The sequence below is a fragment of the Electrophorus electricus genome, chromosome 2 (genome assembly GCF_013358815.1).
Source record: "Electrophorus electricus isolate fEleEle1 chromosome 2, fEleEle1.pri, whole genome shotgun sequence".
NCBI classification, from domain to species: Eukaryota; Metazoa; Chordata; class Actinopteri; order Gymnotiformes; family Gymnotidae; genus Electrophorus; species Electrophorus electricus.
The window spans coordinates 11,207,208-11,226,617 of NC_049536.1; the positions used below are offsets into that span (position 1 = coordinate 11,207,208).

The 19,410-nt window shown below is 42.5% G+C and overlaps 1 protein-coding gene across 6 annotated transcripts in view; it reads left to right on the forward strand.

Moving 5' to 3' along the window:
- The first annotated feature begins 416 nt into the window (after positions 1–416).
- The window catches only part of plxnb2b (plexin b2b), a 94,372-nt gene continuing 75,378 nt past the window's right edge, over positions 417–19,410 (forward strand). For all 6 annotated transcript variants that reach the window (XM_035535967.1, XM_035535972.1, XM_035535978.1 and 3 more), the window contains exon 1: positions 417–811. The gene's annotated coding sequence lies outside the window, so the exon portion shown is untranslated. The remainder of the gene's footprint in view (positions 812–19,410) is intronic.

Here is a 19,410-nt window from a genome sequence, read left to right on the forward strand (position 1 = left end):
GGGATAGTGTGAAATGAGCTACGGAGCAAAATGGGCATATAACCTCATATACTGCTTTCAGAATAAAAATTTAATTTGTTGTCCTCGTCAATGATTTGAAAGAAATGTTTCCTAAAGTAGAGGACCTAACCTCCCATTTGACAGTAATCTGCAACGGATTAGAATAAAATCAGTTTAAAGCGATGAAGTGGCAGGAAATATGAAACGTCAAACCAGCGCTAAAAGCCTGCGCACTCGACGTGTTCTCCAGAACAGTGTCAAAGACAGCCTATTCCCATATTTCTACTCGTAGCCTAATTTGTTTGCATTCTCTATCAGTTGCATCTTTCAGCGCTCTTCACCACCGAGAAAGGGGAGGGGAAACAGATAGTCCGCTCTCTCCGGCTGCGGTTCGTTGGAGCCCTGCCATGCCGTTTTCGACCAGTAGGCTACGGTTCCACTCGGTACGTTACAGCACATTAGCAGGAGGTGAATGCGAGCAGGTCTCACAGGTTGCCTCTATCCCACTGAGCACGCGGTACAGACCGAGCACACCTGGACGAATCATGTGACCTGTTACCTGGGCGTGGATAACCCGACTGTAATTTTTCTCGATGCTTTTGTTGAGTAGTCCAAGCTGCCCGGTATCTTTCCGTAGGAAGCCTGAACTGGTCTTCAGCTTTTGAACGAAATGCTGTCATTCAACCCACAGTTGTTTTGAAAGTAAGATGTGAACTTTTCGTACGTCGCTTTTTGGGAGTCTATTTCTCGTGCTTCAGAGGGCATCTGAAATCTGGACGCTTCGCATTCGTGCAACTACAGTTCCGCCAAGGTGAGTGGGGCGTGAGTGTGTTTAGCGCTACGATGGCTCTCGCTGTGAGCTGCCTGAACTGTTTATGTCTAAATATTCCACGCCATTTAAACAAAGTTGCATACAGTTAGCTTGTGGTCTTTACTCATGTGCGTCAGTTTGTAAACAATAAGTCAAATTATGGTTGTGTAGATCATATCTGAATGAAGGCAAGTGGCATCGGCTCGTTCCGATGCCTGGTGCGCACATATCAGAACAAGAATATCTTACCCGAAACAGAAATCCTGTGCGTCGTTATAGAAGTAGTGAAGTCCCTGCTGTCACGTCAGGAAGGGTCTTGCACGGACGCATTTTAATTACGTCTAGCCACATGCCGAAGCATGAGCCTAACCGCTCTCCAGGTTTTCCTCGTCGCGTGTTGGTTTGTCGGCTTTAGATTGTTCGGTGACTCAGCTGAATAACATACTGCAGCGAAGAAATAAATTACTCCGGGTGGGTGGGGGGTAAATAAATACTACTTTGTCATTCGAGTGTGGTTCGCGATTTATTTATCTATTTATTTATAATTAGGTTTACGTCCGGTCCTATGGGCATTATATATTGGTTTAATAACCTAAGAAGCGAGTCACTTATTTTTTAGTTTCTGTCTGATATATTAAGAACCGTAACGTTTAAGATTTGTTAAATTATTTCTCAGTGCCTCAGTGGTCCTTTAGCTGGCAGTGTGTTTACTTTTTCTGGAGCAGGTAGGGAAAAATACTTTTTCTGGTCTTCCTATAATCTCTTCAATGTATTTGCCACTGTCAGATCACTCTTGTGATGCAAAGGGTCAACCTGCTCTCTGATTCATTCAGTGTGAGCACGTGTGAGCGTGGTCATGGTTGTGTGTGCAAAAGTCAACAGAAAAGCTCTTTAGTTTTTATCATTATGCCTGTAGCTTGTGTGTCTTAGTGCTAAGAGGCCAGAGAGACAGAAGGTCCCATTCAGGTTCCCGTGGGATGTCTGAGATTGTTCTGTCCTCCGTATCTCTCGGCCCCTGGCACTCTATGCTATCACTGTGATGGTTGGTTGAATCTCTAAATTGTGCCTTTATCCAAGTGTCCTGTGTCTCTGGCTGAGACTGACAGATCTGTACTGTAAGACAATAGCTACATCTCTGGAGGATTATCCTCATTAAATGACATTAAACAAATCCTCTAATGGAGGAGGCGGAATAAAAACATACTGTATGTGGGGGGGGGGGTGAAAGAGAGAGAGTGTGTGTGTGTGAGTGAGTGAGTGGGCACAGCTAGGATTGGGAGTGGCAGGGATTTCTCTCACTCCTTGGACAGAGAAGGGCAGCTTTGTGCATCTCTCTCTCTCGCTCTCTCTGTCTCTGTCTCTCATTCATCACTTGCCCTCTCTTTCCAGCATGTGCGCACACACATACGTCTGTACAACATTAAAAAAAAGAACAGCTCCTTTCTTTTTCTCATGATACCAAGCTTCACTTTCCTTATCTGCTGCCCTTCAAGTAGATAGAAAAGACTGGCTGTGCTTTATCAGAGGCATGAAGCAATGATAAATGATTTCTCAGTACAGTCCTCACAGCTGAGGATGACCCCATTCACCTTGAGTCACTGTGCTCTTTTCAAGCCTTTTTCCATAATGTCATTACTTTCATAATACATCCATTACTTGCAATCATAAGCAATTGTGAAGCCGTCCAGCTAAAGTGCCTGATGTTTTTTCCTTTGTTTAAAGCTGAATAAACAACTAAATACCTGACACGGCAAGCCACAATAAGCAGGACGTCTTTGTGTTTACTTGGGATATTTCTACCCATGAAACATTCTTCTAGCACTGTAGACTTCCTTTTTGAAGGCCCCCATTTTCCATGTGTTTAGCATTACTCATGTAGAAAGGCTCACAACAGTAGAGACTATACTTTACCTTTTCTCTTTACAGCCACTCAGTAAATCACTGTAATACTGAACCGAAGAGCCATGTTGTCAAAGTTGTTTAATTCCTACTGAATTTCTTCAAGTAAAGACCTGGTTGTGTGGAAGTTTGGGTTTGTGCAGTGATATGTAATGATTAGGCAGATGCTTCTTTGGTTCTGTGTTTTGTTTTGTTTTTCTCACCTGATTTTATACTAGCGTCACTGGCTGCCAATTCCCAGCACTATCTAAGTCTCTCCTTCTGCATGATAGCTACCAGCCTAGGAGAGGGCAGCATGCCTCTTCCTCAGTCCCAGTGTCTTTTTGGTTCTGCCATTGGCAACTAACTACCCAGTTAATATGACCTAACATTACTCCAGTTTGACAGGACTTGGAGTCTGTTCTAAGCCATTTTCACACTGAATTAAACTAGGGCCAAATGTGTTCTCAGTCCCCTCTCAGCCTTGGATGATTGTGGCATTGATGGGCTGTGAATTCATATCCCAGCAATAAAGAATCTCAGCTTCTTTTTTCTGTGAGCTCTGATAGGCTTGACATGTCAAACCTTTTTTATCTAGTCTGTACTAAAACGTCTACAATTTAAAGGCATTTTGTATCATTATTAAATACAGCACAACAAAATTTTTACTTTATCTACCTATATGTCTCAAACCAGGCTGCTGCCTAACAGATTATATTGATCTTATCAACGTTTGTCAAAATTAAATTTATATCTTTACTGGTTTAAATTTATATCTTTATTATAGCTCATTATCCCTCCAGATCATTATCCCTCCTTCACCAAACTTTACTGTTGGGACTATGCATTCTGGTAAGTAGTGTTTTACTTGCATCTGCCAATCCGTGATTTGTCCATCAGACTGTCAGATAATAAAGCATAATTCAGAACTCCAAAGATCTTGTGTCCACTGCTCCACAGTCTAGTGCAAGTGTTTTTACACCATTACAGCTGATGCGTTACATGTTGCCACTGATCATAATGATCTTGGGCTTGTATGCAGCTGTTCAGCCATAGAAACCCATTTCAGGAAGCTCTTGATGCATACATCTTGTGCTGATGTTGCTTAAAGAGGCAGTTTAGAATTCTGTATCAAGTGATGCAGCTGAGGAAAGACAATTATTACATGCTATGTGCTTCAGGACTCAACTGCCATGCTCTAGAAGTTTGTGCGGTCTACCACTTCATGGCTGAACTGTTGTGGTTCTTAGATGCTTTAATTTCATGATAAAAGCTTAAAGTTAACAGGAGCGAATATGACAGATAGGGCAGAAACTGTCTTGTGGCAAAGGTAGCATCTACGACCATGTGTGATGGAGACCACTGTTCCTTGAAGGAGAGGATTGTATGATGGAGATTCAGTCAGTAGCATAAATGTGTGCTCTGGCTGCTTTGCCAGTGAGCTGGCTCTTTTGTCATCAGCATGCATTTGCCACCGGGAATGCCCAGTTTTGAGGCTGGACATGGTCGTTGGACACCGGTATCAGAAGTGGGATGTTTTCATGAAGCCATTGATAATGTGAATTCCCACATGAGGGGTTTGAGTATGACCTTGGATGAGGGCTGGATACACAATGGACACATGGAATGTATCAAATGCACAAGCACATTCTTGGAAGAGGTCAGTGTGTCAGAGACTGTCACTCAATATATGTACCAGGGAGCTGTCTTTTTGCTATTGTCCAAACGTTTTCCAACTTAAAGGCAGGGGTTTGAAGCAGGAGATGATTGCTTCCTTTTGCCTTTGATACACAGTGCCATATTTAAAGTCACTGAACTCTTCAGCATGACCCATTCCACTGACAATGTTTATCTATGGAAATTGCATATATAGATTTTATATACCTGTTGGCAGTGGGTGTGGCTGAAACACCAGAACTCAATCATTTGCAGGTGTGTCCACAATCTTTTGGCCATATAGTGTATCTATTTTGAGTGAGTGTTAGTCAAGCAATATGAAATGCTGGCTTTGATTGTTATAAATGTACTTTTTATACAAAGAACTTTTCGACAAAAAAAACCCTGCTGAATTCATCTTTTGCTCTCTGATGCTGTTTCTTGTGATGAGTGTTGTCGAAACCTCTTTTCAGGTGATTTGGCATGGAATGACCTCTAGCCTGCTCTAACAAGATACTGTGAAACTAAATCATGCATGAAAATGAAAACTGTTAGCCTCATAGTTTATAGCACGAAAGACTGAAAGTCTTCAGAACAAGAATATCTTACCCGAAACAGAAATCTTGTGCCTCGTTATAGAAACTGTTTTGGGCAGTTAATTCTATCTCAAGGAAATGGAAATAGAAACTGACATGGTCTGTTTCGATGGCATTTATCCTTGTTCTGGCAGTAGTATTTAGCAAAAACTATTTCTACACCTATGTTCTCCCGTGTGCATCACAGCGTTAATAAACCTGGTGTGGCATCATTTGATGTGTCCTAAATTTGTCTTCTAAGGTCTTAGCAATTTTCGTGGCTTGCTTTTTTATTCATGCATGTAGGCATGAGAAAGCTATTGCATCATTCTACTAATTTTTAAGCGATTATGACCCAGTTCTTACTCTGAGAAGCTTGGAACTACCACCACTTATCTAAAATGGTTTTATTTGGGTGAAGAAAAAGATTGTCCTGTTCAACTGATTGTCCTTGGGGACTCTTTTTTCCCCGCTTCTTCAGAGGGTCCTCCTATTGTTAAATGTGGTACTATCGACCCCCCCCCCCCCCATTCTGTGGAGTCATATGGCGTCTTCAGTGAGAGGTCTTTTGACCTCATTCAGGTCCTCTGTGCCCTCAATGGGAGGCAGGCATAAACCATGTGTCAGTGAACTTCTGCCTTCTGCAGCTCCGCAGTCAGATTGCTGTCTTTTCTATAATGGTTTAAAATTAGGATTTTAATCAGTGATGTTGGACTTGCACCAGTAGTGAGCAGTGGCTTACTCCCACACAGAGAGAGGAAGCAGATCACTCCTTTTATTTGTTGTGTCTATAAATTAGGCACAACAGATCAGTCTCTATGCAGATGAAGTAGCAATGAGATCTGTCCCCCACCCCCTATTTCCACTTTCTTCATTCACATATAAGTTCAGTTACATCTGAGAGCAAAACCTTATGGAAAATGGCTGGTGTGAGGTGAGATCCAATTCATCCTCACACTCCCCAAACAACAACTGGCACTGTCAGCCCGAGGGTCTTGATCTGATCGTCACTTCACCCACTCTGAGCTGCTCGCCTTCCCTCTCGTTCTTTTTTTTCCATTTGCTTACTCACCTTCTTCACTGCTTTCACACTACCACAGATAGTGGCATATACCTCATTCAAGCTGTTGCACAGTACCATTTACCCTATTTTCTCTCTCTCTGTCTCTCACTCTCACTCTGTCTCTGTCTCTTATTCTCATGCTCTATTTGTTACTGATGGAGCACTAAAATCCTATTGATTTGGAGAGAGACTTTTTTTCCCTTTGTGTGACCACAGACATTCAGAGTCACTATAAGCACTGTGTATAAAGTGTTTCATGCTCAAGTGAATGGAACATCTGTAAAGTGCACACATGTTTAGGCTTGGCCCAGTGGATCATATGCTCTTGGACCACAGACTCTGGTAACAGACATGAAACAGTTTATCACTGCAGAATAATGCTTGTGTGCACAGCCCCGCAGGGACGCGTGAGAACCACTGTACAACTATGACTGCTCTGCTTTTTCACCACATCACAGAATGAGCTGGCAGAAAGGCATGCAGGACTGCTGGGATCCTTCATCACCCCACAGACTCCCACACTCTTTATAAAGTACAGTACTTGGTCATGGCTATTAGGATGCACTTCCTACTCTATGTAGACCATGAAACATATATAGTAACACATTTCTGATGTGAAATGATTTGGAAATGCATAATGGTGTTCTACTGCGCTATCTTACTATATTTATTATACTAATAGTCACTCCAAACCCTGATTAGGAATTCTTTAATTTAGTAGGTTTTTTTGGGGACTGAAAGGGAATGAAAGGAGCTTTTTCAGAATGTCTTCGTGCGAGACTGAGACTACTGAAGGCATGCTTTTTCAGCTTGCCATGTACCAAAAAGTCTTTTTCAATCTGGGTGCAGTGACTTTATGAAGGCTACATGAATGTACATAATGCAACTGGACGGACAAGACACTGATGCATTATGTTGTGGTGAATAACTTGGCTCTCCTTTAACTGTTTCATTCTTAATTTATCACTTTGAAAAAAAGAGTTCATGCCTGAAGCCCACTCACTCGAAGGGAAAAGCACTAAATGATATATCCCCTTCATGTCAGACACACTGCTGCTTTTGATTCTGTTTGGAGAGTATTAGCTGAGCACTGGAGGGTAAGATTCATCTCCACAAATTGTTTGTAATGCCACCGATCGCTAAACTAAGCTCATGATTTATGCCACAGTAATTCTTAATGATTGTCTTTACAGTATGACTAGTGGGCAGCTGGATCATATTATTTGTATGGTCACTGTTTAGTGTGCTTTTTTCCCCCGAAAATGTATTTACATTTCAAAAATAATTTTCGAGTGGTTAACTGCAAAGAAAGGGAGGTTGGCTGAAGTCAAACTGCTGTGACAGATGGAGGACGGGTTAAAAATCTGCCAACAACTGGAAACCAAGGTTGCCCAAAGCTGAGAGAATGGGGAATTGTACTGGCATGCAGGAGTGCAACAGTGGGGTGCAAAGGAGGAGAGGTCATGTTAAATGATTCATTCGGGCCTCTATACAGAATATAAAATTTTCAGAGGGGCTTTTTCTTGGACTTCAGAAAAAAGAGGTATGAGAGCTAGATAGATAGAGAGATTAATCTCTTCAAATGCTCAGAACATTAAGTTAGAATGCTTAGTATTAATTAATTAGTGACAGTAATTACCCTGATGGATCTGTATCCCTCACCCACTATTTTTGCTCTGGCCATGGTATTGAATGCTAATGAAGGGGTCAAATGTAGCAGGGTCCATAGGGACTGATGAGATGGCCCAGACAGCATGAGCACTGGGTGGTGGTTAGAAAGCAGCAGGTTTCAGCCCTGTTGAGGCCCAAAAGGGAGGGAGGTCCTGCTGCTCTGAAGTGTTCCAGAGTTAAATCAGAGAGCCAGAAATTCCAGCTATGCCCATTACAAACAGATGTACAGTGGAAAACCATGAGTATGTGGACCTTCAGAACCCTGTGCTGGGCTGTCATGCTTTGCTCTCTAGGCAGCTCTTTCTGTCAGGTATCTAAACTCTCTATTCTCATTTGTTCCCTTCATACTTTCACTTTTTTCTTTTTGTTGAGTTTTTGTTCTGTTCCCCCCTCGCTCGCTGGCTCTCTCTCTCTCTCTCTCTCTCTCACTCACACTCTCACTCACACTCACTCCTTCTCTCTCTCTCTATCCTCCCATTTTTGCTGCTTATATACTCTTTGTTCCTTCTTTCTGTCACAGGCCTGTTCAAATCTTCCTTATGTTCTACCACTCCAGTGCCTCGGGCTGCTGTCTGTCTCTAGTTCGATACATCTGTAAATGTGTCATTGGAGCTGTGTGTCTTGGGTGTCTACAGGTGCCTCCAGCAAGCTGAGCTCATTCACGGTGATCAGGGTAGACATGCATGTCTTTGGACTGAGTCATCTGGACCTTGGCTCAGGCGGTAAATCTATGTTCTCCAGTTTCACTTCAGTTCCTTCAACACAGACAAGGGTTTTCTTTTGGGGGGCTCTGTGTCAAGGAGACACAGCACATGACAATTGAGTCACACTCTTGTCCTATGGTGTGTGTGTGTGTGTGTGTGTGTGTGTGTGTGTGTGTGTGTGTGTGTGTACAACATATGTTTTAATTCACCAGTAGTATCTTCCCTAAAGTCTCCTCTCTCCTCACTGGGTGGCTAGTATATCCTTACAATATCTGCTTTATGATCTTACCACGACCTTAAAAGTCAAACAAATGGTCCAGTTTAAGCCTCTGACAGTACAGTCTGCTGCACAACCCCTACAAACATTTCTAAACACACTCATGTGACTGAAACAAGTCTATCACCATCCCTTTGATGCCTATTCTAACCACATAGCACATGCTGACAAAGCCAGTGTAAAAAGAAACCAAAACATAGTCCTTGAATCTTAGCATGCCAAGTTTCTGTGCGGTCACCGTCTGGTTCTGCTCTGCTGTTCACTTTTCATTAATGTATGAGTGCTTGCAATACAAGTCAGTGATCTCGGCATCTCTTGGATCTCTAATTATTGTCATTAGAAGAAGTGCTTCAGGTGGGGTCAGGCAACCTTATTACTGAGCTCACAGCTCTGAAAACAGTCAGCATTTGTTACTCACTTTAGTGCAGGCGACACTGCCAAATTGGTCTAGTTTAGTGAAGAGGAGAGGGAGATGGTATGTTGCAAGGATTTAGGCTGACTGTGTAGACTCTTTATGATCACTTTGTTTGCAAGAGTGGTAACAGGTTAAGGAGTGTTCCCAGAAAACTTGTCACCTGAAATTACAGTCAGACCTCACATGGCCTGTCAGCATGTGCCATTGCTCTGTTGCTTTTCCCCTGCTGTTGAATGGGGTTTTACCCCAAGCTGTTCAGTGCATCTCTTATCTTGTCAGTTTGGAATTGACAGAATGCGCTGCCCCAGGGCAGTCTCCAGCCCTGGTGGCCACGGGGTGCGTTGTCATTTCTCAAACAAGCCTCTTCTGTACCAGTCACTGTGGCGTAGGTGAAACTTTAAAGCAGCCTGTCCACCACATCTGTCTCTGGCTGCAGTCGAGCTGTGTCTGAAATCATGTATTATGCTCTGATTTTCAGAATGATGTTCTTAATCTCTGAATTATGTGTAATTTAAAAATGGCAATATGAAGGCAGGCCAATGTGGAGAAATTATACTACTGAAACACATTTAAAAGATATGACATGTTCATAAGACAGCTACTTCGTTAGGTAACCTAGAAAAGGTTAGCTGGCATATTTCAAATATGAACTACCTAATGTAAATTGTTTGAATTAAATTATGCATACTTAGTGAATGAGTGTTCAAATATTTATAATTCATAGACCCTGTTTACACTTGCATCTTGTCCGAGAATAAGTTTTCATGCACCCAAGAAGCATTTACAAAATGGATTTAAACCCAATGGGTCAAACCACTTCGGGAAGTGGAGTGAGACACATTTAAGATAAGATGTTATACAAATGTAAATGCATCCATCTCCTCAGCCACACTTAACAGTCAAAACCTCTCACTATTCCCATTATGCTACCCGGTGTAACAATTCAGAAACTATGAACACATCTTAGTTAACATCTTTCTTCTAACTTTAGGAAAATGGAAAAACAACTTACAAAATTGCAACATAGGAAGTTGTCAGGTGGAATGATTGGATTTGCTTTCTTTGTACTATTTGGCAATCAGATTTCAATCAGGCTAAAGTTATGGTTAAAATGTTCTCAATACAATCTTATATACAAAATTCATGAGATGACAGAGTGCAAACAGGGTTGTAGATGCAGCCAGACCTGATGTTAGTGTTTCACTGTTTTATTTTGGTCACTGATGGCCCCATATATTTCATTATGTGGTGCCTGACTTGCCTTAAATGGTTTGGCAAGTGTCTTCTACAGTGCACCAGCTGACCCGCTAATAAGAGTTTAGCTGTGGCTGGTGAGCTCTGACATGGCCTGCCTCTATGGATAGCCACGGATTTCCCATTCTTTACCATGGCCCACGCCCTCTCATACATTACCCAGTCATATGCGACAACGTGTTCTGGACAAGGGATGAGCCATAACCCTTGAAAAGCCTGGTCAAGTGTCTGTCTAAAAAAAAAAGAATAAATAAAATAAAGAAGACCCGAGGCTTTACTTTTTTCCTAATGATTTTCTGCATTTTCAAGAAAGGTAAAAGGCCATCTATTAACTCTGGAACCAAATTAATAGAAAGATTCCCCCAAGGCTAAATGAATATGAAAAGAAAAGTAACAGTCTATATGCTGTTACACTCCAGTCTTCTAATGGGGCATGGAGAAGCTAACTGTATCATAACATGATGTTATTGCTTTGGCAATGACCTGCTAAGCACTCTGACATATAACAAGGTTAACAGAGCAGATGAGTGAGTTACAACATGACACAGTGGCTTTTGGTGATACAGGATAACGAGCAAATGCCAAATGAAGCGCTGGCATAAAAACCCTCTATTAAAGTGCAGCAGCTTTGTGACATTTCATTGGGCCTTCCACCCAGAACGATAGCAAATAGAAAAGACTCATGTAGACCATGGTGTGCTGCTCTGCAGATCAACCTCGGGCAGTTAAGTGGTATGGTCGTTTGCTTTGCGTTAGTCTGGGCCACCTGCACGATAAGGAGCCTGTGTAGGACAGACCTTTAGAGCATCAGACGCAAAATGATTGGTGGGTGTGGAGTGAGATTACAGGATTTCTACTGAAGTAGGTTAAGCCTTGAGAAAAGTTATGTGTGTCAACCCTTGGTTTCTGCCAGTCTAAATGGCCTCTATAATACCTTTTATAAGCACTTTAAGTGACTAAAAATACCCTTGTTGCGTTGGAATTCCAATCAATCCCAGAGTAATTGCGGCCTGGGCTGGAGAGGCTAATGCCTGGTTTAGGCCCCCTGCAGTCAGACCTTTCCCCCTCACTCTCCGTGATCAGTTTTGAGACCCAAGGATTCGATTTCCTACCAAGCTCAGATCACAAACACTCTGAGTGAACAGGAAAGCTCAGAGCATTGTGCTGGTGGGGACCATACATGGCTGGCCTGTTGTATTCGTCCACCAACAAGGTTGATCGATTCTGTTTACTCGGGCTTGTCTAAGAGCAATCTCTCTCTCTCTCTTTCTGAAAATAATCCTAACTTTAAATTGCATGATTCTTTCACCCCTCCCTAACTCTGTTCTGCACTGCCACCAGCCTGGTGGAACTGGACGGGCCCACCATAGATCCATGAATTCCTCATAACTCAATCTGTCGGGTGATCAATAATTCAATTCTACCTGTGAGCAGACATATCTGGATCCAATCTCACCTGCACCTGCCTAGTCCTCCCCTTACCAAGGTGGGCGCACTGTCCTTGAGCTTGGGCGGGGGGTGTAGAGAGAGAGTGTTTGTTTGTTTACATGTATAGCTCTGTTGGGCCATGACACACTGTAAGTGTGAGTTTTCTTGCAGACTGTGTCTGTATATCAAAGGTGTGGCTCTCATTAGAAGTCACACCATGTGGGTAGAGGCGGGGTTGACTTGTCTGATTATTAGGGCTGGGTGATCGGTGGGGCCAACGCTCCTGCTGCACAAGACTCTCTTATCCCGCTCCAGCAGTTAGCTGGTAGCCGTTCTTCCCCGCCTCTGCTCCATATGATGCCTGCCAGGGTCATTACCACGAGGCAAGGAGGCAAGGACACAGTATTTACTTCATCCTCATCCAACCCTGTCTGTGCTTTTCTCTGCCTGGATCCAAGGCAGTGTCCCCCTGCCCCGTTCAGGGTGTCCTGAGCTTATTTGCAGACAGGGCTGCAACTTTAAGAAAGCTTCCTTCTTTTTTTTGATGGCCAAAACTTTTGTATAGACAAAGTTGGAAAGTATCTTCTGCTTATCTGTGAATGTCCTCTTTGTGTGTCAGTTAGTCAAAAGCTGTTTCAAGGAAACAATATCTATTTTAAACTGCTTCTTCTCTCTGATAACAATTAGGCCTGTATTTCTGTCCTAGCAGAATCTCTCTCTCTCTCTTCCACTCATTTTTGTTTTCAAAATCTCTCCTATTAAATGTGTTGTTAAAAACACAGACATGAATAAGACAGGGAGCAGGAGAAGAATTTTCTTTGTGCTTACTAAAATCTAACTCTAGTGGGGACATTGCTTTGAAACAGAGATGGCTATCTCTGCATTAAATCTCTCTGCTTTTGAAATATTATTTGGCCTGTTGTGACCTCCACTCTACAAACTTGGTTGATTCTTTCCAAAAAATGCACAAATACTTGTTTATCACTGGCGGTTTCAGTATCCATCTCATCACTCTTTTTAGAAAGAATGCTTGTTTAATGTGGATGAAAGTTTTATTCAGAGTGCAGTGATTGCATAATTTCTTTTAGGCTTTCTGTATGAGTTTTTTCCAGATGTTGTTTTTTCACTGACATATTGAGAGCAATATGTTTTCCTTCCATGCCAATGCTAAAGACCTGTAGGAGTGGGGACAGTGTGTTAAAATCCCTGTAGTAGCAGGGACAGTTTATTATAAGCCAAGCAGTTTCTCTTTAAGAGGCACGTCGTGTGCCCCTAGTTGTTGAAACCCATTTGTTATAAGGTTTAATTAATGAAGTGAGCTTAGAGGATAAATTAGACCACTTGTTTCTACATTCAAGTGACAGGGGAAAAAAAGAATGAGAATGGTATTATTATTGCTGGCCAGTAGTTATCAGTTCCTTTTGTTGAATAAATCATTTTTTTCCCCTCCTGCTAAAATCCATACCATAGTGCTCGTATTTGGAAGAGTGGAACAGTATTGCTTGCCTAATGAGAGGTGAGCTGCCTGTGTTTTAGACCTTTTTAAACCCACCGTGAAATTACTCTTGAGTTTTCATACTTCAGCTGAATGGAACGTGTAATCTGAGTGGGAAAAGCTGATCCATGATCAGGCTTAGAGGGGCATGTGCAGTGGCACGAGATGTGCAAGGGAATAACGCACATCTCCATGGCACCTGAACCTGGCTGGGCCTTTCTGTCCTGCTGTCTATGCCACTTCAGTGACATTCCCAGCTCTATCACAAAACATGTAATCTCTCTCAGTCACACTCTCTCACACACACACACACACACACACACACACACACACACACACACACACACAAAAAACCTGCTTCAAAAATGAAGTTTATTTTTCTGTCTCATCTGATCAATGTTTTCTCATTTTGACAGGAATGTAGATGGATATTAATGGAAGACTCCACAGGCCCTGCTGCCCTGGGCTTAGCAGAGCCGGCGATATTTCAATAATGCCTCCATCTTGGCTCACCCCAAAACTGGTACCCTTATTCATCATTGCCATTTTGGCCCTGAATGGCTCCAGATGTATTTGCCACCTAGTTGATGTTGTTTTGAAACCTTCCCATATATGTGCACGCCCCAGGTCATGCTCGTGGGGCCCATGTCTTGAAAGTGACTGCACAGGAGCCAATTAAAGCAGGAACTACTTGCTGAGCATGCTGCAGGGGTTTGATTGCAAACGTTGCGACCGCTGATGTGGTGTTGCGACGTTCGATGCATGCTGCTTTCTTGGCAGCCACCACTAGTGCAGTGTGAGCCGACCTGCTGGAGCACCTTCCAGACAGGCTCTGAGGCAGGAATTCCTCCAAGAACATAGCGACACACCCTCATCCAAGTAGCTACGAGCAGGGAATCAGGGAGTGCAGCATAGTGTCCAGGTATTTGTGTGTTTGGTCATGTTATTTCAATAAAATACTGAGTCATTGTCAAGGGCCTAATGATTTAATTGGCTTGTGGGAATCCTTAGAACAGCTTTGACTCATTGGTATACTTGCTCTTAAAAGCACTTAATGTTATTAGCCTGGCCTGCAGTACATGGCTAGTAAATGGGGAGCACACCTCGCTTAAGGAGACATTGTTTATTCTGCTCTAAACCGGCCTCAGGTTACAACTGTAGCTCTAAGCACATGGAACTGCGTGTTCTTTAAAAAAACATACCCAGCATGTGTGACTGTGTGAAGACTAAGGAATGACTAATAGGGTTGCATTAAAGATGTTCACATGGTGGTGAGTGATTTTCTTGTTTAAAACTATACTATGATTCAACATTCTTTCCTGCAGCGCTTTCATCTGTTTTGTATCCTGTTTTGTATGGAAAGACACATGTTATAAATGTAACTTCCAGTCAAGCAGTCTTGTGTTCTGCCATGATTTATCCCTAACCATAAATAGAGTGTCTGCAATGTCCGTCTTACTACCCACCATGTTGGATTGGCCACTAAATTGGTTCGTTACCTGGACATGTCTGGCGAGCTGCCAGCTACAGATGGACTTCTCAGAATTTGTTAGTCATTTTGGGATTACACCCCATCCGTCATATCCAAGATTCCGAGCTGCAGCCAGGACTTCTCAGCTGGCACCTGCTGCTGGGCTCACACACCCACAGCCTTCCAGTGAAGAGCTTTCAGCCTCACAGAGCTCGAAACTTCATCCCAAATAGTTTCAGTTGTAAGACAATCTATTTTTCTCTCATGTCTCCAATCCAGGACAGGCAGCTTTTGATGTTTCACCACATCCCTTGAAGATCCCATCATTAAGAGTAGTTATTTGTGTGTGGAGATCCATTAAGAGTAGTGTGTATTGTGCATAGCTCTAATGTCCTGCACCGCCACACGCGCCAGTACACAGCCACCCCAACCTGGTGAGGGTTTCCTGCCACTGACCCATATCTCAGCACCTTTGTTCAGGGGGAACTGACCCATATCTCAGCACCTTTGTCATGCTCTGCACTGAAATGGCTTGTTCGGAGGAACAATTAGTCCGCATCATAAGTATTCAACTGCACTGCTGTTTTTAAATTAACCTCAGTGGAAAAGCTGATCATTGTTGTCTAAGTGATTGTGTGTGTGTGTGTGTGTGTGTGTGTGTGTGTGTGTGTGTGTGTGTGTGTGTGTGTGTGTGTGTGTGTGTGTGTGTGTGTGTGTGTGTCTAGAGGGGTGGGTTATAATGCATTGCTTGTGACATTAAAAATGAATGCACAGCTCTTGGCCCTTGTTCTCAGTATTGCATTCAGTAGGGGAACATTGTTTTATGCAATCACAGTGTGACATGGCAAGCCTCCACATTCAGAGCCCTGCCGTTTTACCACACTCAAGACAGGTCTATAGAGAAGCTGAATAGTGGTGAAGTTGCTCTCATTTCCCTCATGTATTCATTTCTGGTTTCTGTTTGTCTCTTCCAATGTATTGTATATTACTTGTTAAGACACTTGGTAATGAGTTTTGTGAGCAGTCTGACTAATCTCAGGCAATCATACAGCCTGACAAATTGACATTTTTGAACAGCCTGTCAATTGACATTCTATAGTAGTGTAAAACCTGTATTTTTATGTAGGAGAATGAATGCAAAATATTTTGTCCATATTGTGCTATGTATGTGTGTACCCCTTGTTTCAGTTTCGTTCATGCTACATCTGCTGGGCTGTAATTAGTTTTTAGTTGTCTTGGGGACTGTTGAAATCTACAACTTTTAATAAGACTCAGAAAATAAGCATTTATCAAAGTCTTAATAAAGATGTGTGAATCCATGTAGACAGCAAGTCTTAACATGTGAATGGGGACAGAATCTCATTACTGCTCAGAAAGCTGCAGCTCAGCCTAGCTTCCACTTGAACACTCTGGGAAGGATTTGTGTTTGAGGTGACAAACTTGAGGTGACTCTCAGCAGTTGCTTTGTCAATATTGTCAGATTCATCAGTGTTTGCTGTCTGCAATGACCCTAACCCCACCTGATGTGGCTGTTGATTTGTGAGCATTTTTCTGTCACTTTGATCATCGGTTCTCCTGCCGATCCCTCTCTTTTCAATGAGAATCTGAAGCAGGATCTTCAAAGCCCTCTGACCAGAGCACGAGGCTAATTAGGGCAGACTGTTGGGCTCTGAGCCAATGCAAATCAACAGGCTGACCACGCCCATTCCATCTCTTTGCCTATTCACTTGAGTCGTACCTTACCAGGCTTGTTTGCTTCATGTAGCCTCCATCTCTCCCCTTGCTCTGTTTGGGCTTTTGCCTGGCTGCCTGACACTGTGAGCAGTGGAACAATAGAGGCAAAAGATGGAATATTTGTGGGTGGGCATGGGAGTAGAGTTGAGGGTAAGAACTAGTAAAGTGAGGAAAGAATACAAATGACTGTGAGAAAAGCGGGACTGAATTAGGCAGACACTCAGCTGTTCAGGCATGACACCTTTCCATAGCTTAAGGGGCATTCCTTCCCTCCAGTGAGGCATCACTGTCTCACCACCTTGTTGTGTCTCTGCCCTCAAGGCTTTGTTTGCCTGGCCTGTGTCTTACTTTTGGCTCCAGCTGCATACTTTTTGTGCCTGTGCCTTAAAGGCATGAGAGGGCTTCATCCCTGAGACCCCTTACTCACAGGCACATTTGCATGCATTTATAGGGTAAAAAACAGGAATCCCAGGGTTTCAGTGCTAATGCACTGGAACCACCATGGGCACAGGTTGCTGTGAGTCCCACACACAACAGCAGGGCCCCTCAACTAGTTTTTCACACACGTGCATGTCTGCTGAATTCCTCCATTCACTGAGGGATCTAGTTTGAGGAAAGGCCAGACTAGATTAAAAAGCAAGGACCCTGAAAAGAAAAGACCCTACCATCATCTCTTCAGGGCTGCTGTTGTTGACTGAAAATATGCTTTTCTTTATTCCCCCTCCTCACCCTCCCTTTTGTTTGTTTTCTTGTCTCTTGGTTTGTATCTGGCCAGCGATTGATAAGCCTGAATCCCTGACAATCCAAAAGCTCTGTGTGTGTGTGTGTTGTGTTGTTTTGTGTTTTCGGGAGTGATGCAGCGGGTGTACTTGTTTTTATCTAGCTTGCCTTTTCCAGATGGCGCACAGCAGAAAGAATCCACTTCCTGACACGCTCTTTTTCTCTCCTTCCTCATTATCGCCCGGCTGTGGGCTCTCGTAGGAATCTGGGCAGGTTTTCAGGGCCAGAACACACACCCCCCCCCCCCAACACACACACACCACAAGAAGCAGGAGGGGTGGCTCACTAGAAGGAGAAATATGCGAACAGGACGTGTGGATGAATATGTGTGTGTGTGTGTGTGTGTGTGTGTGTGTGTGTGTTTCACAACACATTTGCTTGAGTACAAACACCCACTTCTACCAGTTCTGCCGTGTTATGGAGATTGGGGCAAGGGTTGTCACATAGCTAAATATGCTTCCATGTACTCAGAAGCTTCACTCTATTTGAAGTAGGATCAATGCATCCATGTACTATATCTGTTAAAGTTAGCAAGCCATTCTAGGTTGAGTTGTGCAGTATGTTTACTACCTGTCTACAGTGATGGCTTACGCTAAGGTTTGAAATAGTATCTCCTGATGTATAATCCCAGAGCCGCGATGTGCTCATGTTTTGGAGCCCCAAACAGAAAGCCCTGCCAGAAACAGGGCTGTTCATCATGGCTTTGCAGGGTGTGGGCCTTATCAACTTGCCTGTGCTTGCTTGCATCCTAAAGGGCTGCTCCTTGCTCGTTCATTGCCATGCATTGACAGGCCTGCCCTAATATCCTCGGGGTCGTTGTGCTGTTAGGCTGCTGCCATCGACTTTTGTCTTCGTCTTGCTGCTCCTCCGGCTTCAACTGATAGACGGTCAATTTGAGTGCGTGAGGATAATGGCAGTGTGTCAGTGGCCACCAATCTAACCGTTATCTACAGCTTCCACCAGTAAGCTAGCTAACAACACAGAGAGGCCCCAAATGCAATTATCGTCCTCTCTACTTCAATGATGTGTTTACATTGGTTGGAGGTGAGCTTGGTGCATGCCCCCACCCCCCACCCCCACCTATCAGGCAGCCAGTCATTGTTGATGGTGCCCCTAGTGATTGTTTGTTTGTTTGTTTGTTTAGTTCAGACATTTTAACGATTTGTGAGGTTTTACCCAAGTAGTAGGATTCAGTTTATTGGCTTATTGAGTTTTATGACTTCCCTATACTGGTGAGAACTCCAATTACATATACAGTGGAAGACTATTGTTCTATGTCATCAGAAGGTCCAGACAAATGGATGGACCACATCAAACTTTAATGCCAAGCTTCCTGCCTATTAATGTGTCAGACAGTGAGGAATTCTACATGGTGTTTTATACCTGAGTTTCTTTGAAACTTTGAAATGAGCCTGAGAAATCGAGTGAGAGAGATATGTGTATATATATATATTTATTTATATATATATATATATATTTATATATATATATATATATATATATATATATATATATATATATATATATATATATATATATATATATATATAAATATATATATATATATATATATATATATATATATATATATATATATATATATATATATAAATATATATATATATATATATATATATATATATAAATATATATATATATAAATATATATTTATATAAATATTATATATTTTTATCTATCTATCTATCTATCATATATATATAGACTGTTTTGAACAGATCAAAGATTATGCTAAAACACCCACAAATGGAAGTGACCAATCCACAAGCTTTTGTGGGTGTGGCCTGGTTTTTGTTTTGTTTTTTAAATAAAGTCAGAATGCCAGAGTCACATGCCAGGGTGCAAGTTCTCTTTCTAGCAACAGAAGGCATGCTGAATGCTGGCTGAATTGCTCAATATGTCTTCACAGTTTGGAATCACACATTACATTGTGACTTTTCAGAATAATACTTCTTTAACCTCAATAGTCATTTGAGCTTCAGATGATGGGCCTCCTCTTTTACATGTCAGTATCTGGTGCCTAAATGTCCAATAAAAGCAGCCACCATCATTATCAAGATACACTCACTGCCCACTTTAATAGAAACACCTACTATGTAGCTATACTCACTGATGACTTGAGTATTAAGCACACCTGCATTTATTTTATAAGTGTACATTTGCAGACTGTAGCCCACCT